Below are 26,043 nucleotides of genomic sequence, written 5' to 3' on the forward strand. Positions count from 1 at the left end.
TGGGCTGTACGTTAACATTAGACGGCCATTCTTTCCCAATCAATCTCATGCCGGTTCAAATTAAAAGTTTCGACGTTATAGTCGGCATGGATTGGTTGAGTCTTCTTCGCGCCGACATCATGTGCTTTGAGAAAGCATTCCGTCTTAACCTCCCTAACAACGAAACATTAGTTATCTACGGCGACAAATCTAGTGCAAACCTTCGCATCATTTCGTGCATCCAAGCTCGAAAGTGCTTGCGGAAGGATTGTCGAGCATTCCTAGCGCACATCGTTGATACAAGTCAAGAACTGAAGGACATCAAGAGCATCTTGGTAGTACGCGACTTTCCCGATATCTTTCCAGAAGAACTACCAGGATTACCACCGCAACGCCTAGTCGAGTTCAGAATCGACTTGATTCCAGGAGCTACCCTAGTAGCGAAGCCGCCTTACCGTCTTGCACAAGCAGAGATGCAAGAACTTTCCAGTCAACTTAATGAACTCCTTCGCAAAGGATTCATAAGACCAAGTTTCTCACCTTGGGGAGCACCGGTCTTGTTTGTAAAGAAGAAAGATGGATCGTTCCGTATGTGCATCGACTACAGAGAGCTGAACAAACTTACTGTCAAGAACCGCTATCCTCTACCCCGTATTGACGACCTATTCGATCAACTTCAAGGGGCGAACTACTTCTCCAAAATAGACCTGCGATCCGGATATCACCAATTACGAGTTCTAGAGGGGGACATTCCAAAGACAGCCTTCCGAACTCGTTATGGACACTACGAATTCGTGGTGATGCCGTTCGGATTAACCAATGCACCAGCAGTATTAATGGACCTAATGAATAGGGTATGCCGCCCTTACTTGGATCAGTTCGTCATCGTCTTTATCGATGATATACTTATCTACTCTCGAAGTGAGGAAGAGCATAGTCAGCACCTACGAAAAGTCCTAGAAACACTGCGAACGGAGAAACTCTATGCGAAGTTCTCTAAATGCGAATTTTGGATTCGAAGAGTCGAATTTTTAGGCCACATTGTTAGCGAGAAAAGTATACACGTGGACCCCTCCAAAATTAAGGCTATTGAGAACCGGTCGGCACCAAAGACACCTACAGAAATTCGTCAATTTCTAGGTCTAGCTGGCTACTATCGCAGATTCATAAAGAACTTTTCGAGCATTGCGAAACCCCTTACTTCATTAACCCAGAAAGGTGTGGCCTTTGACTGGGAAGCGAAACAAGAGAAGGCATTCCAGACACTAAAGCAGGCCTTGTGCACCGCACCGATACTATCCCTCCCCGAAGGGATAGAAGACTTCGTAGTGTATTGCGACGCGTCAAATCAAGGACTTGGTTGTGTTCTTATGCAGATAGGGAAGGTTATCGCTTATGCCTCCCGACAGCTTAAGACACACGAAGTGAACTATACGACACATGATCTCGAGTTAGGAGCAGTGGTATTTGCTCTGAAGATCTGGAGGCACTACTTATACGGAACAAAGAGTACTATATTCACCGATCACAAGAGCCTTCAACACATTTTCGATCAGAAGGAACTCAACATGCGACAACGACGATGGGTTGAGTTACTGAATGACTACGAATGCGAAATTCGTTATCATCCTGGCAAGGCCAACGTAGTAGCCGATGCCCTCAGTCGAAAGGAATACACTGGTCGGAGGGTCAAATCTCTGACCATGACTATCCATTCCCACCTATCCACACAAATTAAGGAAGCACAAATGGAAGCTTTGCGACCTGAAAATGTGGCGGGTGAATCCCTGCGAGGAATGGAGAAGAATTTAGAAGCCAAGGGTGACGGAGCCTTATATTTCATGAACCGGATCTGGACACCGAAACACGGTGGTTTCCGAGACTTGGTCATGACTGAGGCGCACAACACTCGGTATTCCGTCCACCCAGGTTCAGATAAGATGTATCTGGATCTTAAGAAGCTATACTGGTGGCCTAATATGAAAGCAGAAATTGCTACCTTCGTAAGTAAATGCCTTACTTGCGCAAAGGTTAAGGTCGAGTACCAGAAGCCCTCTGGCTTACTACAACAACCAGAGATCCCGGAATGGAAGTGGGAGCAGATCACTATGGATTTCATAACCAAGTTGCCCAAGACGACGGGTGGACTTGACACCATATGGGTCATCGTTGATAGATTGACCAAGTCTGCACACTTCCTGCCTATCAAAGAAACAGACAAGATGGAGAAACTTACGAGAACATACATTAGGGAAATCGTACGGCTACATGGTGTACCTATGTCCATTATCTCCGATAGAGATAGTAGGTTCACCTCAAGATTTTGGCAATCACTACAACATTCCCTAGGAACAAGGCTGGACATGAGCACAACCTACCATCCTCAGACCGACGGACAGAGTGAGAGGACCATCCAAACTCTGGAAGATATGTTGCGAGCCTGCGTGATTGACTTTGGGAAGGCATGGGATACTCATTTACCCCTTGTCGAGTTCTCCTATAATAACAGTTATCACACGAGCATCAAGGCTGCTCCATTTGAAGCTCTCTACGGCCGTAAGTGCAGATCCCCTCTATGCTGGGCTGAGGTGGGTGATACCCAATTAGCCAGGGGGCAAACTTCCGACAGTACTCTCACCGGTCCGGAGATCATTCGGGAAACAACAGAGAAAATCGTTCAGATCCGTGAACGATTGAAAGCCTCTAGAGACCGACAGAAAAGCTACGCTGATAAACGAAGGAAACCTTTGGAATTTCAGGTGGGAGACCGAGTCCTCCTCAAAGCCTCACCCTGGAAGGGCTTGATACGCTTCGGCAAGCGTGGAAAGCTTAATCTGAGGTACATAGGGCCTTTCGTGATTCTTGCAAGAGTCGGCCCCGTAGCTTACAAACTCGAACTACCAGACGCACTTCGTAACGTACATTCTACATTCCACGTATCTAACTTGAAAAAGTGTCTATCCAACGAGACTCTTGTAATCCCACTCGACGAGATCGAAATCAACGAGAGCCTCAACTTTGTGGAAGAACCAGTAGAAATCATGGACCGAGAGGTCAAACAAACAAAACAAAGTCGCATACCCATCGTGAAGGTTCGCTGGAACGCCAAGCGGGGACCCGAATTCACATGGGAACGCGAAGATCAGATGAAACAAAAGTACCCTCATCTCTTTCATGTTCACTAGTATCTTTACTACTTTAAATTTCGGGACGAAATTCTCTCTAACGGGGGGATGATGTGACAACCCGATATTTCAACTCTTTGTAACGACCAAAATGGGTCAAGTATTGTAACCACTTCTGAGTAATAAAATTTACTTTCATAATAAAATGTACAAATAAGTTCTATTTAATTTCCTTCTATGATTGAATGTCTTTGAACCATGATCGTACGTGAAAAGAACGCCCAAATCCGACTTCATATAGCGAAGTTATGATTTTTCCAAGTTCGGCTTAGCAACAGACAGCTAAAAACTCGAATCGGAAATCGAGCGACTTTTGGCCGGAATGACCTAAACGAGAATCGAAGGTCTCGACAATGGTATTCCAGCGGTAAAAAGTCTGGCAAAAACCGACATCAGATAAAGAAGTTATGAATTTTCAAAGAAATTCGTTAAACATGATGGGTTTTTAATAAATAATAAAAAAATAATTTTGGAATTTGCCGACCGAGTCTAAACGAAAGTTGTAGAGCGTAGTCTCACCTACGCGTGGATATAAAGACGATCGAAAAGGAGTTCATATGAAGAAGATATGAATTTATGAAGTTTATTAAATAAATTAATTATTTATTTTAATCAAAATTCGGATTTTATCCGAAGGGGAGTCAGCGTCCTCATCCGAGGTATGCGCTGCGTACTCCTGTACGCCCTGCGTAACCGAGAGGATTGGCCTCTGATCGTCCACGTCGGACTATCCGAAGAAACCGACCCGTCCGACCCGTCCGACGCCCCGACCCGTCCGACCCGCCGTCCCATCCGACCCGCCGTCCCATCCGACCCGCGTACCCAGCAACCCGTCCCATCCGAACCGAGGCAGTCGAGGCTTCGGTCATGCATGACGTACGCGTACGCGCTGCGTACGAGTGTACGCCCCGCGTACCGAGGCAGACCAGCCTTACTATAAATAGGATGCGAGGGTTTCCAAAGAAAGGGCTCATTTCTCTTCTCTCTCTCTCAACTTTGCCTTGTTTTCCGTGTCCGTTCAAACCCGAAGCTCTGGTCTTTTTGGCTCAAGTCCCGAAGGTCGATTTTACTCCCGAGATTCCCGAGAATCCCGAGGAAAATCCGTTTCCCGAGACGAAACTCTGCCCGGTTTTCCATCTCGCTATCTCCAAAACTTTCAAGTGAGTTTCATACCCCTAAATCAACCTTTTTAAATATTCTAAATGCTTTTATATGCTTTCAAGGGGGGGGGGGGGGATTACAAGTAAAACTCACGAGTATTATCGTGTGTTACATAAAGAAACTCTTTTATATGCTGTTATATATTCGAATCACATGCGATTTATAAACCTTTAAGGAACTTTTATATATACATAACATATGTTACAATAGCATTCTATCTTTTAAAATATAAAGTTGTTGTAATGCATGTATGAACTAAACTGTTCTTAGATTATTCTTGTCTATCTTAGACTCTACACCAAAAATCTATGCTTTCATAAACAAGTGATTCTTTTTCTAGGTATTTCTAAACAAACAAGACACACTTTTTGAAAACTGTAATAGGTATAGTTTTACGAACAGATTTCTAACTCTTATATACTAGAAACATACATTTCAAGAAGTTTACTTTCGTATACAAGAACAAACGTAACATTTTAACAAGTAGATCTGCTTTTATACCACGGATTTGTGAGACACTAACTTCATGTACGTTCGAGTACACATTTCAAGTCCTGTATTATATACCAGAATCCCTTGGAAGGGGAGCATGGTGTTTGTGTATAGATCTATACGGGCTTGACAACCCACGCCCTGACTGTTAGCTGCAGTCCACCGTTTGGGGTGACAAACGTCATAACATTCCAACGCTTGAAGAACGTTGTGTATAGGCATTCAGAGTCAATAGTATGGTTATAAAACTCACAAGGGGTATTAAAAATGCATTGATTTACAAGGTTTTCAAACTCATTGGTTATTTTACATATACATACATTTTGGAAACAAACATTGGTCTTGAGCGAAGGCTACTTTTATACTAGTAGAAAATATAGGATTTTCTAAACACAAACAAACAAAGATAAAACATTTCATTTCATTCAAACATTGTCACTTAAATACTTATGAAATTCACCAGCTTAAATGCCGATCTACTCTTTCAAAATTACTTGTATGTCCCAGGAAATCAGTAAATTTTAGGTATTCATTTCGCTTTTGATGAAGGGATGCTGCGGCGCCAGTTTAATCTCGTATTTTGACATCATATTGTAATTGAGTTTTGAACATGTAACTTTTGACAAATGTAAACTTTCAATTATATATATGATGGTTGTATTGCTTTCTTTACTATGTATTCATTTGTTACGTTACCACATGAAGTCATCCGCCCCCGAACGTTTCCGCCGTTCAGGTTTGGGGGTGTGACAGATTGGTATCAGAGCAATGTTTATAGTGAACTAAGTATATCGAACCACATAAGATATACAAACTATAAATGCTTAAGGGACTAATACTCTCTGACAAAACAAATTTTCTTTTTACACTTAAACATCATTTCGTTCAACTTAAATTGATAGTTCATTTAAGTACAATTACATGCATACCACAAACTATTTTCATGTTATACAACTATAGAAGTATTTAGACAAGTTGACACTACGATTGAGACTCGATATATGTAATCAGATTTTGGACAAATATAGCGTGATCAACTATATTTGCCCAAGATTAGACCAACGTATATCGAGGAATGATCGTAGTAAGCAACAAGTCAAACCTTACCAAACCATTACAAGAATCAAACACAAGAATTTAAATACTATAGGAGTATTTGCTATCTAAACTAGTTTAACTTACATGTTTTACATGTTCCGGCTTTATTCAATTCTTATAACCCTATTTCTCGTACAGTCAAATGGCTGGATTTCACCACCCTGGCGACCCCTACTTTCCCAACCAAGGCAACGGAGGATGGATCGAAGATGATCCCGAAGAGGACGAGGAACCCATAGAAATGGGTGATGACTCCGGTACCGACTCAGAGCCGGAAGTTATCGATCCACCACCCATTCAACCTCCCGTCTTCGTAAGGAACTTTCAAGGACCGACTCCCGTCTGGGGAAGTCACCTCCACCATTGGAGCCAACAGCAAAACCTACGCCCTCCCTACGGCATGTGCCGGGACTTCTATGATGTCCGCGGCGGAGGTTCGGCTGATCGAGCACTCCCGGTAATGGTGGGTAAGTTAGCCAATCAGTCCTATCAGTCTGGAGTACAAGCTAGTCGACTCCGGGATATCAACGTGGAAGTGCAGGTTCACACTTCTGACATCCGTAGGCTGGACAAGATGCAAGACAACGCTCAATTCCAAACCGAAGCGTTTCAAGCGCAAATGATTGCAGCCCTCGCCGAACTAAGGGAACAACAAGCCGATTTCGATAGGCGTCTAATGGAGTCAAAGCAATCAGATGCGGAATCAAGCTCCAAGCGCAACCTTCGACGCACGTAGTGCTTGTCAAGGATTCCAATTTTGTTATAGCTCAGGACCTCGGCTAAAAGTCTTTAAATTTCTCGAACTTTGTAATCGGAGACCCTTATAGGGGTCAAATTTTCATGATCGTTATAACAACTTTTATATTAATATAAGTGGCACTATTACTACTATGTTAAGTATTCCGTTCAAACCTTGAATGGTCTTTGTGAAGCCAAATACTTGTTTCATACCTTCAGTCTTACAAATAACTTTCATTCTTCTATTATAAGACTCATACTATCATCTGTTGTTGAACTATAGCGATTTAGTTCATGAGACACATACATTTTCCATTCTATGAAATTCTTATCCCTGTCTTTTCAAACTATAGTTGAAGGATGCCTCCGCGTAGGAATCCAAGGCGAAACAATGGTGAGGAAGCACCTATACCACCACCACCTCCACCACCCCAACTTGATGCTGTAATGTTTCAAGCAGCAGTCACCACAGCGGTGGCAGCTGCCATGTCACAGATCAATAACTCGAGTGCTAATGGCTCGGGATCTAGCACACACCCATCCAACCATGGCGAGAGTCATGGACCACCTCAAGAATGCACCTATAAGGACTTCACTAATGTCAAGCCCCGGATGTTTTATGGTACTGGTGGTGTGATGGCCCTGAGGCAGTGGATTGAAAGGACGGAGGCAGTCTTTGAAATCTGCTCCTGTCCCGAGCACAGCAAGGTCAGATTTGCAAGTTTCACCCTTCTCGATAAAGCTTTAACTTGGTGGAATGGCCACGTTAAAGTACTTACCCTAATCGTGGCAAACTCCATAAGCTGGGAGAGCTTGAAGGCCATGATGATGAGAGAATACTGCCCAAGGGGAGAAATTCAAAAGCTTGAACACGAGCTATGGACTCTCGGAATGGTGGGTACCGACATCACTACTTATACCAACAGATTCTGCGAGCTGGCAATCCTTTGTCCAGATATGATTGCTCCCGAGAGCAAGAAGATAGAAAGGTACGTCTGGGGACTGACGCCCCAAATGCGATCAAGCGTGTTAGCTTCTAAACCTGACATCTTTGAAAGTGCTAAGGAACTGGCACAATCTCTGATCGACTACGGAGGTCATCAGAACTCAACCACTTCTGCACCAGCACCACAGAAAGGAAACAACAACGACAACAACAACAACAATCACGGCAGGAAGAGAGCGTGGATTAAAGGGAAGGGTGGGTCTTCCCAAGAATCCGCAAAGAAACAACTGGTGTCAGTAAATGCTGCCATCGTACCTGCTACAGCCCCTACAAATTCCTACCCAACAAAGCCTTATATAGGTAACCTCCCAAAATGCACCAAATGCAATTACCACCACCATGGACCTTGTCGAGATATGCAGTGCGCCAACTGCAGCAGGAAAGGGCACACAGCCCGTTTCTGCAAGGAACCCGCAAAGCCGATCACTCAGGTTCCCGGTGCGGGTGTAGGGCAGGCTTGCTATGGTTGTGGCGAGGTAGGACACTACAAGAGAAACTGTCCTAAGGCAGCAGGCACCGGAGGTATAGGACGAGTTTTGGCAATAGGCCACGACGAAGCCGTAGCTGACCCAACTATAGTTGCTGGTACGTTCCTTCTCAATAATTCATACACATGCATATTATTCGATAGTGGAGCGGAGAGAAGCTTCGTGAGTCAAAACTTTATTCATTTACTTAAACCTAAACCTAGCAAGTTAGAAAATTCATTCACTGTAGAGATGGCCAATGGAAAAACCGAAAACACAAATTGCATATACATGGGCTGTACGTTAACATTAGACGGCCATTCTTTCCCAATCAATCTCATGCCGGTTCAAATTAAAAGTTTCGACGTTATAGTCGGCATGGATTGGTTGAGTCTTCTTCGCGCCGACATCATGTGCTTTGAGAAAGCATTCCGTCTTAACCTCCCTAACAACGAAACATTAGTTATCTACGGCGACAAATCTAGTGCAAACCTTCGCATCATTTCGTGCATCCAAGCTCGAAAGTGCTTGCGGAAGGATTGTCGAGCATTCCTAGCGCACATCGTTGATACAAGTCAAGAACTGAAGGACATCAAGAGCATCTTGGTAGTACGCGACTTTCCCGATATCTTTCCAGAAGAACTACCAGGATTACCACCGCAACGCCAAGTCGAGTTCAGAATCGACTTGATTCCAGGAGCTACCCTAGTAGCGAAGCCGCCTTACCGTCTTGCACAAGCAGAGATGCAAGAACTTTCCAGTCAACTTAATGAACTCCTTCGCAAAGGATTCATAAGACCAAGTTTCTCACCTTGGGGAGCACCGGTCTTGTTTGTAAAGAAGAAAGACGGATCGTTCCGTATGTGCATCGACTACAGAGAGCTGAACAAACTTACTGTCAAGAACCGCTATCCTCTACCCCGTATTGACGACCTATTCGATCAACTTCAAGGGGCGAACTACTTCTCCAAAATAGACCTGCGATCCGGATATCACCAATTACGAGTTCTAGAGGGGGACATTCCAAAGACAGCCTTCCGAACTCGTTATGGACACTACGAATTCGTGGTGATGCCGTTCGGATTAACCAATGCACCAGCAGTATTAATGGACCTAATGAATAGGGTATGCCGCCCTTACTTGGATCAGTTCGTCATCGTCTTTATCGATGATATACTTATCTACTCTCGAAGTGAGGAAGAGCATAGTCAGCACCTACGAAAAGTCCTAGAAACACTGCAAACAGAGAAACTCTATGCGAAGTTCTCTAAATGCGAATTTTGGATTCGAAGAGTCGAATTTTTAGGCCACGTTGTTAGCGAGAAAAGTATACACGTGGACCCCTCCAAAATTAAGGCTATTGAGAACCGGTCGGCACCAAAGACACCTACAGAAATTCGTCAATTTCTAGGTCTAGCTGGCTACTATCGCAGATTCATAAAGAACTTTTCGAGCATTGCGAAACCCCTTACTTCATTAACCCAGAAAGGTGTGGCCTTTGACTGGGAAGCGAAACAAGAGAAGGCATTCCAGACACTAAAGCAGGCCTTGTGCACCGCACCGATACTATCCCTCCCCGAAGGGATAGAAGACTTCGTAGTGTATTGCGACGCATCAAATCAAGGACTTGGTTGTGTTCTTATGCAGATAGGGAAGGTTATCGCTTATGCCTCCCGACAGCTTAAGACACACGAAGTGAACTATACGACACATGATCTCGAGTTAGGAGCAGTGGTATTTGCTCTGAAGATCTGGAGGCACTACTTATACGGAACAAAGAGTACTATATTCACCGATCACAAGAGCCTTCAACACATTTTCGATCAGAAGGAACTCAACATGCGACAACGACGATGGGTTGAGTTACTGAATGACTACGAATGCGAAATTCGTTATCATCCTGGCAAGGCCAACGTAGTAGCCGATGCCCTCAGTCGAAAGGAATACACTGGTCGGAGGGTCAAATCTCTGACCATGACTATCCATTCCCACCTATCCACACAAATTAAGGAAGCACAAATGGAAGCTTTGCGACCTGAAAATGTGGCGGGTGAATCCCTGCGAGGAATGGAGAAGAATTTAGAAGCCAAGGGTGACGGAGCCTTATATTTCATGAACCGGATCTGGACACCGAAACACGGTGGTTTCCGAGACTTGGTCATGACTGAGGCGCACAACACTCGGTATTCCGTCCACCCAGGTTCAGATAAGATGTATCTGGATCTTAAGAAGCTATACTGGTGGCCTAATATGAAAGCAGAAATTGCTACCTTCGTAAGTAAATGCCTTACTTGCGCAAAGGTTAAGGTCGAGTACCAGAAGCCCTCTGGCTTACTACAACAACCAGAGATCCCGGAATGGAAGTGGGAGCAGATCACTATGGATTTCATAACCAAGTTGCCCAAGACGACGGGTGGACTTGACACCATATGGGTCATCGTTGATAGATTGACCAAGTCTGCACACTTCCTGCCTATCAAAGAAACAGACAAGATGGAGAAACTTACGAGAACATACATTAGGGAAATCGTACGGCTACATGGTGTACCTATGTCCATTATCTCCGATAGAGATAGTAGGTTCACCTCAAGATTTTGGCAATCACTACAACATTCCCTAGGAACAAGGCTGGACATGAGCACAACCTACCATCCTTTGACCGACGGACAGAGTGAGAGGACCATCCAAACTCTGGAAGATATGTTGCGAGCCTGCGTGATTGACTTTGGGAAGGCATGGGATACTCATTTACCCCTTGTCGAGTTCTCCTATAATAACAGTTATCACACGAGCATCAAGGCTGCTCCATTTGAAGCTCTCTACGGCCGTAAGTGCAGATCCCCTCTGTGCTGGGCTGAGGTGGGTGATACCCAATTAGCCAGGGGGCAAACTTCCGACAGTACTCTCACCGGTCCGGAGATCATTCGGGAAACAACAGAGAAAATCGTTCAGATCCGTGAACGATTGAAAGCCTCTAGAGACCGACAGAAAAGCTACGCTGATAAACGAAGGAAACCTTTGGAATTTCAGGTGGGAGACCGAGTCCTCCTCAAAGTCTCACCCTGGAAGGGCTTGATACGCTTCGGCAAGCGTGGAAAGCTTAATCTGAGGTACATAGGGCCTTTCGTGATTCTTGCAAGAGTCGGCCCCGTAGCTTACAAACTCGAACTACCAGACGCACTTCGTAACGTACATTCTACATTCCACGTATCTAACTTGAAAAAGTGTCTATCCAACGAGACTCTTGTAATCCCACTCGACGAGATCGAAATCAACGAGAGCCTCAACTTTGTGGAAGAACCAGTAGAAATCATGGACCGAGAGGTCAAACAAACAAAACAAAGTCGCATACCCATCGTGAAGGTTCGCTGGAACGCCAAGCGGGGACCCGAATTCACATGGGAACGTGAAGATCAGATGAAACAAAAGTACCCTCATCTCTTTCATGTTCACTAGTATCTTTACTACTTTAAATTTCGGGACGAAATTCTCTCTAACGGGGGGATGATGTGACAACCCGATATTTCAACTCTTTGTAACGACCAAAATGGGTCAAGTATTGTAACCACTTCTGAGTAATAAAATTTACTTTCATAATAAAATGTACAAATAAGTTCTATTTAATTTCCTTCTATGATTGAATGTCTTTGAACCATGATCGTACGTGAAAAGAACGCTCAAATCCGACTTCATATAGCGAAGTTATGATTTTTCCAAGTTCGGCTTAGCAACAGACAGCTAAAAACTCGAATCGGAAATCGAGCGACTTTTGGCCGGAATGACCTAAACGAGAATCGAAGGTCTCGACAATGGTATTCCAGCAGTAAAAAGTCTGGCAAAAATCGACATCAGATAAAGAAGTTATGAATTTTCAAAGAAATTCCTTAAACACGATGGGTTTTTAATAAATAATAAAAAAATAATTTTGGAATTTGCCGACGGAGTCTAAACGAAAGTTGTAGAGCGTAGTCTCACCTACGCGTGGATATAAAGACGATCGAAAACGGAGTTCGTATGAAGAAGATATGAATTTATGAAGTTTATTAAATAAATTAATTATTTATTTTAATCAAAATTCGGATTTTATCCGAAGGGGAGTCAGCGTCCTCATCCGAGGTACGCGCTGCGTACTCCTGTACGCCCTGCGTAACCGAGAGGATTGGCCTCTGATCGTCCACGTCGCACTATCCGAAGAAACCGACCCGTCCGACCCGTCCGACCCGCCGTCCCATCCGACCCGCCGTCCCATCCGACCCGCGTACCCAGCAACCCGTCCCATCCGAACCGAGGCAGTCGAGGCTTCGGTCATGCATGACGTACGCGTACGCGCTGCGTACGAGTGTACGCCCCGCGTACCGAGGCAGACCAGCCTTACTATAAATAGGATGCGAGGGTTTCCAAAGAAAGGGCTCATTTCTCTTCTCTCTCTCTCAACTTTGCCTTGTTTTCCGTCTCCGTTCAAACCCGAAGCTCTGGTCTTTTTGGCTCAAGTCCCGAAGGTCGATTTTACTCCCGAGATTCCCGAGAATCCCGAGGAAAATCCGTTTCCCGAGACGAAACTCTGCCCGGTTTTCCATCTCGCTATCTCCAAAACTTTCAAGTGAGTTTCATACCCCTAAATCAACCTTTTTAAATATTCTAAATGCTTTTATATGCTTTCAAGGGGGGGGGATTACAAGTAAAACTCACGAGTATTATCGTGTGTTACATAAAGAAACTCTTTTATATGCTGTTATATATTCGAATCACATGCGATTTATAAACCTTTAAGGAACTTTTATATATACATAACATATGTTACAATAGCATTCTATCTTTTAAAATATAAAGTTGTTGTAATGCATGTATGAACTAAACTGTTCTTAGATTATTCTTGTCTATCTTAGACTCTACACCAAAAATCTATGCTTTCATAAACAAGTGATTCTTTTTCTAGGTATTTCTAAACAAACAAGACACACTTTTTGAAAACTGTAATAGGTATAGTTTTACGAACAGATTTCTAACTCTTATATACTAGAAACATACATTTCAAGAAGTTTACTTTCGTATACAAGAACAAACGTAACATTTTAACAAGTAGATCTGCTTTTATACCACGGATTTGTGAGACACTAACTTCATGTACGTTCGAGTACACATTTCAAGTGCTGTATTATATACCAGAATCCCTTGGAGGGGGAGCATGGTGTTTGTGTATAGATCTATACGGGCTTGACAACCCACGCCCTGACTGTTAGCTGCAGTCCACCGTTTGGGGTGACAAACGTCATAACATTCCAACGCTTGAAGAACGTTGTGTATAGGCATTCAGAGTCAATAGTATGGTTATAAAACTCACAAGGGGTATTAAAAATGCATTGATTTACAAGGTTTTCAAACTCATTGGTTATTTTACATATACATACATTTTGGAAACAAACATTGGTCTTGAGCGAAGGCTACTTTTATACTAGTAGAAAATATAGGATTTTCTAAACACAAACAAACAAAGATAAAACATTTCATTTCATTCAAACATTGTCACTTAAATACTTATGAAATTCACCAGCTTAAATGCCGATCTACTCTTTCAAAATTACTTGTATGTCCCAGGAAATTAGTAAATTTTAGGTATTCATTTCGCTTTTGATGAAGGGATGCTGCGGCGCCAGTTTAATCTCGTATTTTGACATCATATTGTAATTGAGTTTTGAACATGTAACTTTTGACAAATGTAAACTTTCAATTATATATATGATGGTTGTATTGCTTTCTTTACTATGTATTCATTTGTTACGTTACCACATGAAGTCATCCGCCCCCGAACGTTTCCGCCGTTCAGGTTTGGGGGTGTGACAGATTGGTATCAGAGCAATGTTTATAGTGAACTAAGTATATCGAACCACATAAGATATACAAACTATAAATGCTTAAGGGACTAATACTCTCTGACAAAACAAATTTTCTTTTTACACTTAAACAGCATTTTGTTCAACTTAAATTGATAGTTCATTTAAGTACAATTACATGCATACCACAAACTATTTTCATGTTATACAACTATAGAAGTATTTAGACAAGTTGACACTACGATTGAGACTCGATATATGTAATCAGATTTTGGACAAATATAGCGTGATCAACTATATTTGCCCAAGATTAGACCAACGTATATCGAGGAATGATCGTAGTAAGCAACAAGTCAAACCTTACCAAACCATTACAAGAATCAAACACAAGAATTTAAATACTATAGGAGTATTTGCTATCTAAACTAGTTTAACTTACATGTTTTACATGTTCCGGCTTTATTCAATTCTTATAACCCTATTTCTCGTACAGTCAAATGGCTGGATTTCACCACCCTGGCGACCCCTACTTTCCCAACCAAGGCAACGGAGGATGGATCGAAGATGATCCCGAAGAGGACGAGGAACCCATAGAAGTGGGTGATGACTCCGGTACCGACTCAGAGCCGGAAGTTATCGATCCACCACCCATTCAACCTCCCGTCTTCGTAAGGAACTTTCAAGGACCGACTCCCGTCTGGGGAAGTCACCTCCACCATTGGAGCCAACAGCAAAACCTACGCCCTCCCTACGGCATGTGCCGGGACTTCTATGATGTCCGCGGCGGAGGTTCGGCTGATCGAGCACTCCCGGTAATGGTGGGTAAGTTAGCCAATCAGTCCTATCAGTCTGGAGTACAAGCTAGTCGACTCCGGGATATCAACGTGGAAGTGCAGGTTCACACTTCTGACATCCGTAGGCTGGACAAGATGCAAGACAACGCTCAATTCCAAACCGAAGCGTTTCAAGCGCAAATGATTGCAGCCCTCGCCGAACTAAGGGAACAACAAGCCGCTTTCGATAGGCGTCTAATGGAGTCAAAGCAATCAGATGCGGAATCAAGCTCCAAGCGCAACCTTCGACGCACGTAGTGCTTGTCAAGGATTCCAATTTTGTTATAGCTCAGGACCTCGGCTAAAAGTCTTTAAATTTCTCGAACTTTGTAATCGGAGACCCTTATAGGGGTCAATTTTTCATGATCGTTGTAATAACTTTTATATTAATATAAGTGGCACTATTACTACTATGTTAAGTATTCCGTTCAAACCTTGAATGGTCTTTGTGAAGCCAAATACTTGTTTCATACCTTCAGTCTTACAAATAACTTTCATTCTTCTATTATAAGACTCATACTATCATCTGTTGTTGAACTATAGCGATTTAGTTCATGAGACACATACATTTTCCATTCTATGAAATTCTTATCCTTGTCTTTTCAAACTATAGTTGAAGGATGCCTCCGCGTAGGAATCCAAGGCGAAACAATGGTGAGGAAGCACCTATACCACCACCACCTCCACCACCCCAATTTGATGCTGTAATGTTTCAAGCAGCAGTCACCACAGCGGTGGCAGCTGCCATGTCACAGATCAATAACTCGAGTGCTAATGGCTCGGGATCTAGCACACACCCATCCAACCATGGCGAGAGTCATGGACCACCTCGAGAATGCACCTATAAGGACTTCACTAATGTCAAGCCCTGGATGTTTTATGGTACTGGTGGTGTGATGGCCCTGAGGCAGTGGATTGAAAGGACAGAGGCAGTCTTTGAAATCTGCTCCTGTCCCAAGCACAGCAAGGTCAGATTTGCAAGTTTCACCCTTCTCGATAAAGCTTTAACTTGGTGGAATGGCCACGTTAAAGTACTTACCCTAATCGTGGCAAACTCCATAAGCTAGGAGAGCTTGAAGGCCATGATGATGAGAGAATACTGCCCACGGGGAGAAATTCAAAAGCTTGAACACGAGCTATGGACTCTCGGAATGGTGGGTACCGACATCACTACTTATACCAACAGATTCTGCGAGCTGGCAATCCTTTGTCCAGATATGATTGCTCCCGAGAGCAAGAAGATAGAAAGGTACATCTGGGGACTGACGCCCCAAATGCGATCAAGCGTGTTAGCTTCTAAACCTGACACCTTTGAAAGTGCTAAGGAACTGGCACAATCTCTGATCGACTACGGAGGTCATCAGAACTCAACCACTTCTGCACCAGCACCACAGAAAGGAAACAACAACGACAACAACAACAACAATCACGGCAGGAAGAGAGCGTGGATTAAAGGGAAGGGTGGGTCTTCCCAAGAATCCGCAAAGAAACAACTGGTGTCAGCAAATGCTGCCATCGTACCTGCTACAGCCCCTACAAATTCCTACCCAACAAAGCCTTATATAGGTAACCTCCCAAAATGCACCAAATGCAATTACCACCACCATGGACCTTGTCGAGATATGCAGTGCGCCAACTGCAGCAGGAAAGGGCACACAGCCCGTTTCTGCAAGGAACCCGCAAAGCCGATCACTCAGGTTCCCGGTGCGGGTGTAGGGCAGGCTTGCTATGGTTGTGGCGAGGTAGGCCACTACAAGAGAAACTGTCCTAAGGCAGCAGGCACCGGAGGTATAGGACGAGTTTTGGCAATAGGCCACGACGAAGCCGTAGCTGACCCAACTATAGTTGCTGGTACGTTCCTTCTCAATAATTCATACACATGCATATTATTCGATAGTGGAGCGGAGAGAAGCTTCGTGAGTCAAAACTTTATTCATTTACTTAAACCTAAACCTAGCAAGTTAGAAAATTCATTCACTGTAGAGATGGCCAATGGAAAAACCGAAAACACAAATTGCATATACATGGGCTGTACGTTAACATTAGACGGCCATTCTTTCCCAATCAATCTCATGCCGGTTCAAATTAAAATTTTCGACGTTATAGTCGGCATGGATTGGTTGAGTCTTCTTCGCGCCGACATCATGTGCTTTGAGAAAGCATTCCGTCTTAACCTCCCTAACAACGAAACATTAGTTATCTACGGCGACAAATCTAGTGCAAACCTTCGCATCATTTCGTGCATCCAAGCTCGAAAGTGCTTGCGGAAGGATTGTCGAGCATTCCTAGCGCACATCGTTGATACAAGTCAAGAACTGAAGGACATCAAGAGCATCTTGGTAGTACGCGACTTTCCCGATATCTTTCCAGAAGAACTACCAGGATTACCACCGCAACGCCAAGTCGAGTTCAGAATCGACTTGATTCCAGGAGCTACCCTAGTAGCGAAGCCGCCTTACCGTCTTGCACAAGCAGAGATGCAAGAACTTTCCAGTCAACTTAATGAACTCCTTCGCAAAGGATTCATAAGACCAAGTTTCTCACCTTGGGGAGCACCGGTCTTGTTTGTAAAGAAGAAAGACGGATCGTTCCGTATGTGCATCGACTACAGAGAGCTGAACAAACTTACTGTCAAGAACCGCTATCCTCTACCCCGTATTGACGACCTATTCGATCAACTTCAAGGGGCGAACTACTTCTCCAAAATAGACCTGCGATCCGGATATCACCAATTACGAGTTCTAGAGGGGGACATTCCAAAGACAGCCTTCCGAACTCGTTATGGACACTACGAATTCGTGGTGATGCCGTTCGGATTAACCAATGCACCAGCAGTATTAATGGACCTAATGAATAGGGTATGCCGCCCTTACTTGGATCAGTTCGTCATCGTCTTTATCGATGATATACTTATCTACTCTCGAAGTGAGGAAGAGCATAGTCAGCACCTACGAAAAGTCCTAGAAACACTGCGAACGGAGAAACTCTATGCGAAGTTCTCTAAATGCGAATTTTGGATTCGAAGAGTCGAATTTTTAGGCCACGTTGTTAGCGAGAAAAGTATACACGTGGACCCCTCCAAAATTAAGGCTATTGAGAACCGGTCGGCACCAAAGACACCTACAGAAATTCGTCAATTTCTAAGTCTAGCTGGCTACTATCGCAGATTCATAAAGAACTTTTCGAGCATTGCGAAACCCCTTACTTCATTAACCCAGAAAGGTGTGGCCTTTGACTGGGAAGCGAAACAAGAGAAGGCATTCCAGACACTAAAGCAGGCCTTGTGCACCGCACCGATACTATCCCTCCCCGAAGGGATAGAAGACTTCGTAGTGTATTGCGACGCGTCAAATCAAGGACTTGGTTGTGTTCTTATGCAGATAGGGAAGGTTATCGCTTATGCCTCCCGACAGCTTAAGACACACGAAGTGAACTATACGACACATGATCTCGAGTTAGGAGCAGTGGTATTTGCTCTGAAGATCTGGAGGCACTACTTATACGGAACAAAGAGTACTATATTCACCGATCACAAGAGCCTTCAACACATTTTCGATCAGAAGGAACTCAACATGCGACAACGACGATGGGTTGAGTTACTGAATGACTACGAATGCGAAATTCGTTATCATCCTGGCAAGGCCAACGTAGTAGCCGATGCCCTCAGTCGAAAGGAATACACTGGTCGGAGGGTCAAATCTCTGACCATGACTATCCATTCCCACCTATCCACACAAATTAAGGAAGCACAAATGGAAGCTTTGCGACCTGAAAATGTGGCGGGTGAATCCCTGCGAGGAATGGAGAAGAATTTAGAAGCCAAGGGTGACGGAGCCTTATATTTCATGAACCGGATCTGGACACCGAAACACGGTGGTTTCCGAGACTTGGTCATGACTGAGGCGCACAACACTCGGTATTCCGTCCACCCAGGTTCAGATAAGATGTATCTGGATCTTAAGAAGCTCTACTGGTGGCCTAATATGAAAGCAGAAATTGCTACCTTCGTAAGTAAATGCCTTACTTGCGCAAAGGTTAAGGTCGAGTACCAGAAGCCCTCTGGCTTACTACAACAACCAGAGATCCCGGAATGGAAGTGGGAGCAGATCACTATGGATTTCATAACCAAGTTGCCCAAGACGACGGGTGGACTTGACACCATATGGGTCATCGTTGATAGATTGACCAAGTCTGCACACTTCCTGCCTATCAAAGAAACAGACAAGATGGAGAAACTTACGAGAACATACATTAGGGAAATCGTACGGCTACATGGTGTACCTATGTCCATTATCTCCGATAGAGATAGTAGGTTCACCTCAAGATTTTGGCAATCACTACAACATTCCCTAGGAACAAGGCTGGACATGAGCACAACCTACCATCCTCAGACCGACGGACAGAGTGAGAGGACCATCCAAACTCTGGAAGATATGTTGCGAGCCTGCGTGATTGACTTTGGGAAGGCATGGGATACTCATTTACCCCTTGTCGAGTTCTCCTATAATAACAGTTATCACACGAGCATCAAGGCTGCTCCATTTGAAGCTCTCTACGGCCGTAAGTGCAGATCCCCTCTGTGCTGGGCTGAGGTGGGTGATACCCAATTAGCCAGGGGGCAAACTTCCGACAGTACTCTCACCGGTCCGGAGATCATTCGGGAAACAACAGAGAAAATCGTTCAGATCCGTGAACGATTGAAAGCCTCTAGAGACCGACAGAAAAGCTACGCTGATAAACGAAGGAAACCTTTGGAATTTCAGGTGGGAGACCGAGTCCTCCTCAAAGTCTCACCCTGGAAGGGCTTGATACGCTTCGGCAAGCGTGGAAAGCTTAATCTGAGGTACATAGGGCCTTTCGTGATTCTTGCAAGAGTCGGCCCCGTAGCTTACAAACTCGAACTACCAGACGCACTTCGTAACGTACATTCTACATTCCACGTATCTAACTTGAAAAAGTGTCTATCCAACGAGACTCTTGTAATCCCACTCGACGAGATCGAAATCAACGAGAGCCTCAACTTTGTGGAAGAACCAGTAGAAATCATGGACTGAGAGGTCAAACAAACAAAACAAAGTCGCATACCCATCGTGAAGGTTCGTTGGAACGCCAAGCGGGGACCCGAATTCACATGGGAACGCGAAGATCAGATGAAACAAAAGTACCCTCATCTCTTTCATGTTCACTAGTATCTTTACTACTTTAAATTTCGGGACGAAATTCTCTCTAACGGGGGGATGATGTGACAACCCGATATTTCAACTCTTTGTAACGACCAAAATGGGTCAAGTATTGTAACCACTTCTGAGTAATAAAATTTACTTTCATAATAAAATGTACAAATAAGTTCTATTTAATTTCCTTCTATGATTGAATGTCTTTGAGCCATGATCGTACGTGAAAAGAACGCCCAAATCCGACTTCATATAGCGAAGTTATGATTTTTCCAAGTTCGGCTTAGCAACAGACAGCTAAAAACTCGAATCGGAAATCGAGCGACTTTTGGCCGGAATGACCTAAACGAGAATCGAAGGTCTCGACAATGGTATTCCAGCGGTAAAAAGTCTGGCAAAAACCGACATCAGATAAAGAAGTTATGAATTTTCAAAGAAATTCCTAAAACACGATGGGTTTTTAATAAATAATAAAAAAATAATTTTGGAATTTGCCGACGGAGTCTAAACGAAAGTTGTAGAGCGTAGTCTCACCTACGCGTGGATATAAAGACGATCGAAAACGGAGTTCGTATGAAGAAGATATGAATTTATGAAGTTTATTAAATAAATTAATTATTTATTTTAATCAAAATTCGGATTTTATCCGAAGGGGAGTCAGCGTCCTCATCCGAGGTACGCGCTGCGTACTCCTGTACGCCCTGCGTAACCGAGAAGATTGGCCTCTGATCGTCCACGTCGCACTATCCGAAGAAACCGACCCGTCCGAAGCCCCGACCCGTCCGACCCGCCGTCCCATCCGACCCGCCGTCCCATCCGACCCGCGTACCCAGCAACCCGTCCCATCCGAACCGAGGCAGTCGAGGCTTCGGTCATGCATGACGTACGCGTACGCGCTGCGTACGAGTGTACGCCCCGCGTACCGAGGCAGACCAGCCTTACTATAAATAGGATGCGAGGGTTTCCAAAGAAAGGGCTCATTTCTCTTCTCTCTCTCTCAACTTTGCCTTGTTTTCCGTGTCCGTTCAAACCCGAAGCTTTGGTCTTTTTGGCTCAAGTCCCGAAGGTCGATTTTACTCCCGAGATTCCCGAGAATCCCGAGGAAAATCCGTTTCCCGAGACGAAACTCTGCCCGGTTTTCCATCTCGCTATCTCCAAAACTTTCAAGTGAGTTTCATACCCCTAAATCAACCTTTTTAAATATTCTAAATGCTTTTATATGCTTTCAAGGGGGGGGGGGGGGGATTACAAGTAAAACTCACGAGTATTATCGTGTGTTACATAAAGAAACTCTTTTATATGCTGTTATATATTCGAATCACATGCGATTTATAAACCTTTAAGGAACTTTTATATATACATAACATATGTTACAATAGCATTCTATCTTTTAAAATATAAAGTTGTTGTAATGCATGTATGAACTAAACTGTTCTTAGATTATTCTTGTCTATCTTAGACTCTACACCAAAAATCTATGCTTTCATAAACAAGTGATTCTTTTTCTAGGTATTTCTAAACAAACAAGACACACTTTTTGAAAACTGTAATAGGTATAGTTTTACGAACAGATTTCTAACTCTTATATACTAGAAACATACATTTCAAGAAGTTTACTTTCGTATACAAGAACAAACGTAACATTTTAACAAGTAGATCTGCTTTTATACCACGGATTTGTGAGACACTAACTTCATGTACGTTCGAGTACACATTTCAAGTCCTGTATTATATACCAGAATCCCTTGGAGGGGGAGCATGGTGTTTGTGTATAGATCTATACGGGCTTGACAACCCACGCCCTGACTGTTAGCTGCAGTCCACCGTTTGGGGTGACAAACGTCATAACATTCCAACGCTTGAAGAACGTTGTGTATAGGCATTCAGAGTCAATAGTATGGTTATAAAACTCACAAGGGGTATTAAAAATGCATTGATTTACAAGGTTTTCAAACTCATTGGTTATTTTACATATACATACATTTTGGAAACAAACATTGGTCTTGAGCGAAGGCTACTTTTATACTAGTAGAAAATATAGGATTTTCTAAACACAAACAAACAAAGATAAAACATTTCATTTCATTCAAACATTGTCACTTAAATACTTATGAAATTCACCAGCTTAAATGCCGATCTACTCTTTCAAAATTACTTGTATGTCCCAGGAAATCAGTAAATTTTAGGTATTCATTTCGCTTTTGATGAAGGGATGCTGCGGCACCAGTTTAATCTCGTATTTTGACATCATATTGTAATTGAGTTTTGAACATGTAACTTTTGACAAATGTAAACTTTCAATTATATATATGATGGTTGTATTGCTTTCTTTACTATGTATTCATTTGTTACGTTACCACATGAAGTCATCCGCCCCCGAACGTTTCCGCCGTTCAGGTTTGGGGGTGTGACAGATTGGTATCAGAGCAATGTTTATAGTGAACTAAGTATATCGAACCACATAAGATATACAAACTATAAATGCTTAAGGGACTAATACTCTCTGACAAAACAAATTTTCTTTTTACATTTAAACAGCATTTCGTTCAACTTAAATTGATAGTTCATTTAAGTACAATTACATGCATACCACAAACTATTTTCATGTTATACAACTATAGAAGTATTTAGACAAGTTGACACTACGATTGAGACTCGATATATGTAATCAGATTTTGGACAAATATAGCGTGATCAACTATATTTGCCCAAGATTAGACCAACGTATATCGAGGAATGATCGTAGTAAGCAACAAGTCAAACCTTACCAAACCATTACAAGAATCAAACACAAGAATTTAAATACTATAGGAGTATTTGCTATCTAAACTAGTTTAACTTACATGTTTTACATGTTCCGGCTTTATTCAATTCTTATAACCCTATTTCTCGTACAGTCAAATGGCTGGATTTCACCACCCTGGCGACCCCTACTTTCCCAACCAAGGCAACGGAGGATGGATCGAAGATGATCCCGAAGAGGACGAGGAACCCATAGAAGTGGGTGATGACTCCGGTACCGACTCAGAGCCGGAAGTTATGGATCCACCACCCATTCAACCTCCCGTCTTCGTAAGGAACTTTCAAGGACCGAATCCCGTCTGGGGAAGTCACCTCCACCATTGGAGCCAACAGCAAAACCTACGCCCTCCCTACGGCATGTGCCGGGACTTCTATGATGTCCGCGGCGGAGGTTCGGCTGATCGAGCACTCCCGATAATGGTGGGTAAGTTAGCCAATCAGTCCTATCAGTCTGGAGTACAAGCTAGTCGACTCCGGGATATCAACGTGGAAGTGCAGGTTCACACTTCTGACATCCGTAGGCTGGACAAGATGCAAGACAACGCTCAATTCCAAACCGAAGCGTTTCAAGCGCAAATGATTGCAGCCCTCGCCGAACTAAGGGAACAACAAGCCGCTTTCGATAGGCGTCTAATGGAGTCAAAGCAATCAGATGCGGAATCAAGCTCCAAGCGCAACCTTCGACGCACGTAGTGCTTGTCAAGGATTCCAATTTTGTTATAGCTCAGGACCTCGGCTAAAAGTCTTTAAATTTCTCGAACTTTGTAATCGGAGACCCTTATAGGGGTCAAATTTTCATGATCGTTGTAACAACTTTTATATTAATATAAGTGGCACTATTACTACTATGTTAAGTATTCCGTTCAAACCTTGAATGGTCTTTGTGAAGCCAAATACTTGTTTCATACCTTCAGTCTTACAAATAACTTTCATTCTTCTATTATAAGACTCATACTATCATCTGTTGTTGAACTATAGCGATTTAGTTCATGAGACACATACATTTTCCATTCTATGAAATTCTTATCCTTGTCTTTTCAAACTATAGTTGAAGGATGCCTCCGCGTAGGAATCCAAGGCGAAACAATGGTGAGGAAGCACCTATACCACCACCACCTCCACCACCCCAACTTGATGCTGTAATGTTTCAAGCAGCAGTCACCACAGCGGTGGCAGCTGCCATGTCACAGATCAATAACTCGAGTGCTAATGGCTCGGGATCTAGCACACACCCATCCAACCATGGCGAGAGTCATGGACCACCTCGAGAATGCACCTATAAGGACTTCACTAATGTCAAGCCCCGGATGTTTTATGGTACTGGTGGTGTGATGGCCCTGAGGCAGTGGATTGAAAGGACGGAGGCAGTCTTTGAAATCTGCTCCTGTCCCGAGCACAGCAAGGTCAGATTTGCAAGTTTCACCCTTCTCGATAAAGCTTTAACTTGGTGGAATGGCCACGTTAAAGTACTTACCCTAATCGTGGCAAACTCCATAAGCTGGGAGAGCTTGAAGGCCATGATGATGAGAGAATACTGCCCAAGGGGAGAAATTCAAAAGCTTGAACACGAGCTATGGACTCTCGGAATGGTGGGTACCGACATCACTACTTATACCAACAGATTCTGCGAGCTGGCAATCCTTTGTCCAGATATGATTGCTCCCGAGAGCAAGAAGATAGAAAGGTACGTCTGGGGACTGACGCCCCAAATGCGATCAAGCGTGTTAGCTTCTAAACCTGACATCTTTGAAAGTGCTAAGGAACTGGCACAATCTCTGATCGACTACGGAGGTCATCAGAACTCAACCACTTCTGCACCAGCACCACAGAAAGGAAACAACAACGACAACAACAACAACAATCACGGCAGGAAGAGAGCGTGGATTAAAGGGAAGGGTGGGTCTTCCCAAGAATCCGCAAAGAAACAACTGGTGTCAGTAAATGCTGCCATCGTACCTGCTACAGCCCCTACAAATTCCTACCCAACAAAGCCTTATATAGGTAACCTCCCAAAATGCACCAAATGCAATTACCACCACCATGGACCTTGTCGAGATATGCAGTGCGCCAACTGCAGCAGGAAAGGGCACACAGCCCGTTTCTGCAAGGAACCCGCAAAGCCGATCACTCAGGTTCCCGGTGCGGGTGTAGGGCAGGCTTGCTATGGTTGTGGCGAGGTAGGCCACTACAAGAGAAACTGTCCTAAGGCAGCAGGCACCGGAGGTATAGGACGAGTTTTGGCAATAGGCCACGACGAAGCCGTAGCTGACCCAACTATAGTTGCTGGTACGTTCCTTCTCAATAATTCATACACATGCATATTATTCGATAGTGGAGCGGAGAGAAGCTTCGTGAGTCAAAACTTTATTCATTTACTTAAACCTAAACCTAGCAAGTTAGAAAATTCATTCACTGTAGAGATGGCCAATGGAAAAACCGAAAACACAAATTGCATATACATGGGCTGTACGTTAACATTAGACGGCCATTCTTTCCCAATCAATCTCATGCCGGTTCAAATTAAAAGTTTCGACGTTATAGTCGGCATGGATTGGTTGAGTCTTCTTCGCGCCGACATCATGTGCTTTGAGAAAGCATTCCGTCTTAACCTCCCTAACAACGAAACATTAGTTATCTACGGCGACAAATCTAGTGCAAACCTTCGCATCATTTCGTGCATCCAAGCTCGAAAGTGCTTGCGGAAGGATTGTCGAGCATTCCTAGCGCACATCGTTGATACAAGTCAAGAACTGAAGGACATCAAGAGCATCTTGGTAGTACGCGACTTTCCCGATATCTTTCCAGAAGAACTACCAGGATTACCACCGCAACGCCAAGTCGAGTTCAGAATCGACTTGATTCCAGGAGCTACCCTAGTAGCGAAGCCGCCTTACCGTCTTGCACAAGCAGAGATGCAAGAACTTTCCAGTCAACTTAATGAACTCCTTCGCAAAGGATTCATAAGACCAATTTTCTCACCTTGGGGAGCACCGGTCTTGTTTGTAAAGAAGAAAGACGGATCGTTCCGTATGTGCATCGACTACAGAGAGCTGAACAAACTTACTGTCAAGAACCGCTATCCTCTACCCCGTATTGACGACCTATTCGATCAACTTCAAGGGGCGAACTACTTCTCCAAAATAGACCTGCGATCCGGATATCACCAATTACGAGTTCTAGAGGGGGACATTCCAAAGACAGCCTTCCGAACTCGTTATGGACACTACGAATTCGTGGTGATGCCGTTCGGATTAACCAATGCACCAGCAGTATTAAT

This window comes from Lactuca sativa, chromosome 4 (genome assembly GCF_002870075.4).
Source record: "Lactuca sativa cultivar Salinas chromosome 4, Lsat_Salinas_v11, whole genome shotgun sequence".
Taxonomy (NCBI): domain Eukaryota; kingdom Viridiplantae; phylum Streptophyta; class Magnoliopsida; order Asterales; family Asteraceae; genus Lactuca; species Lactuca sativa.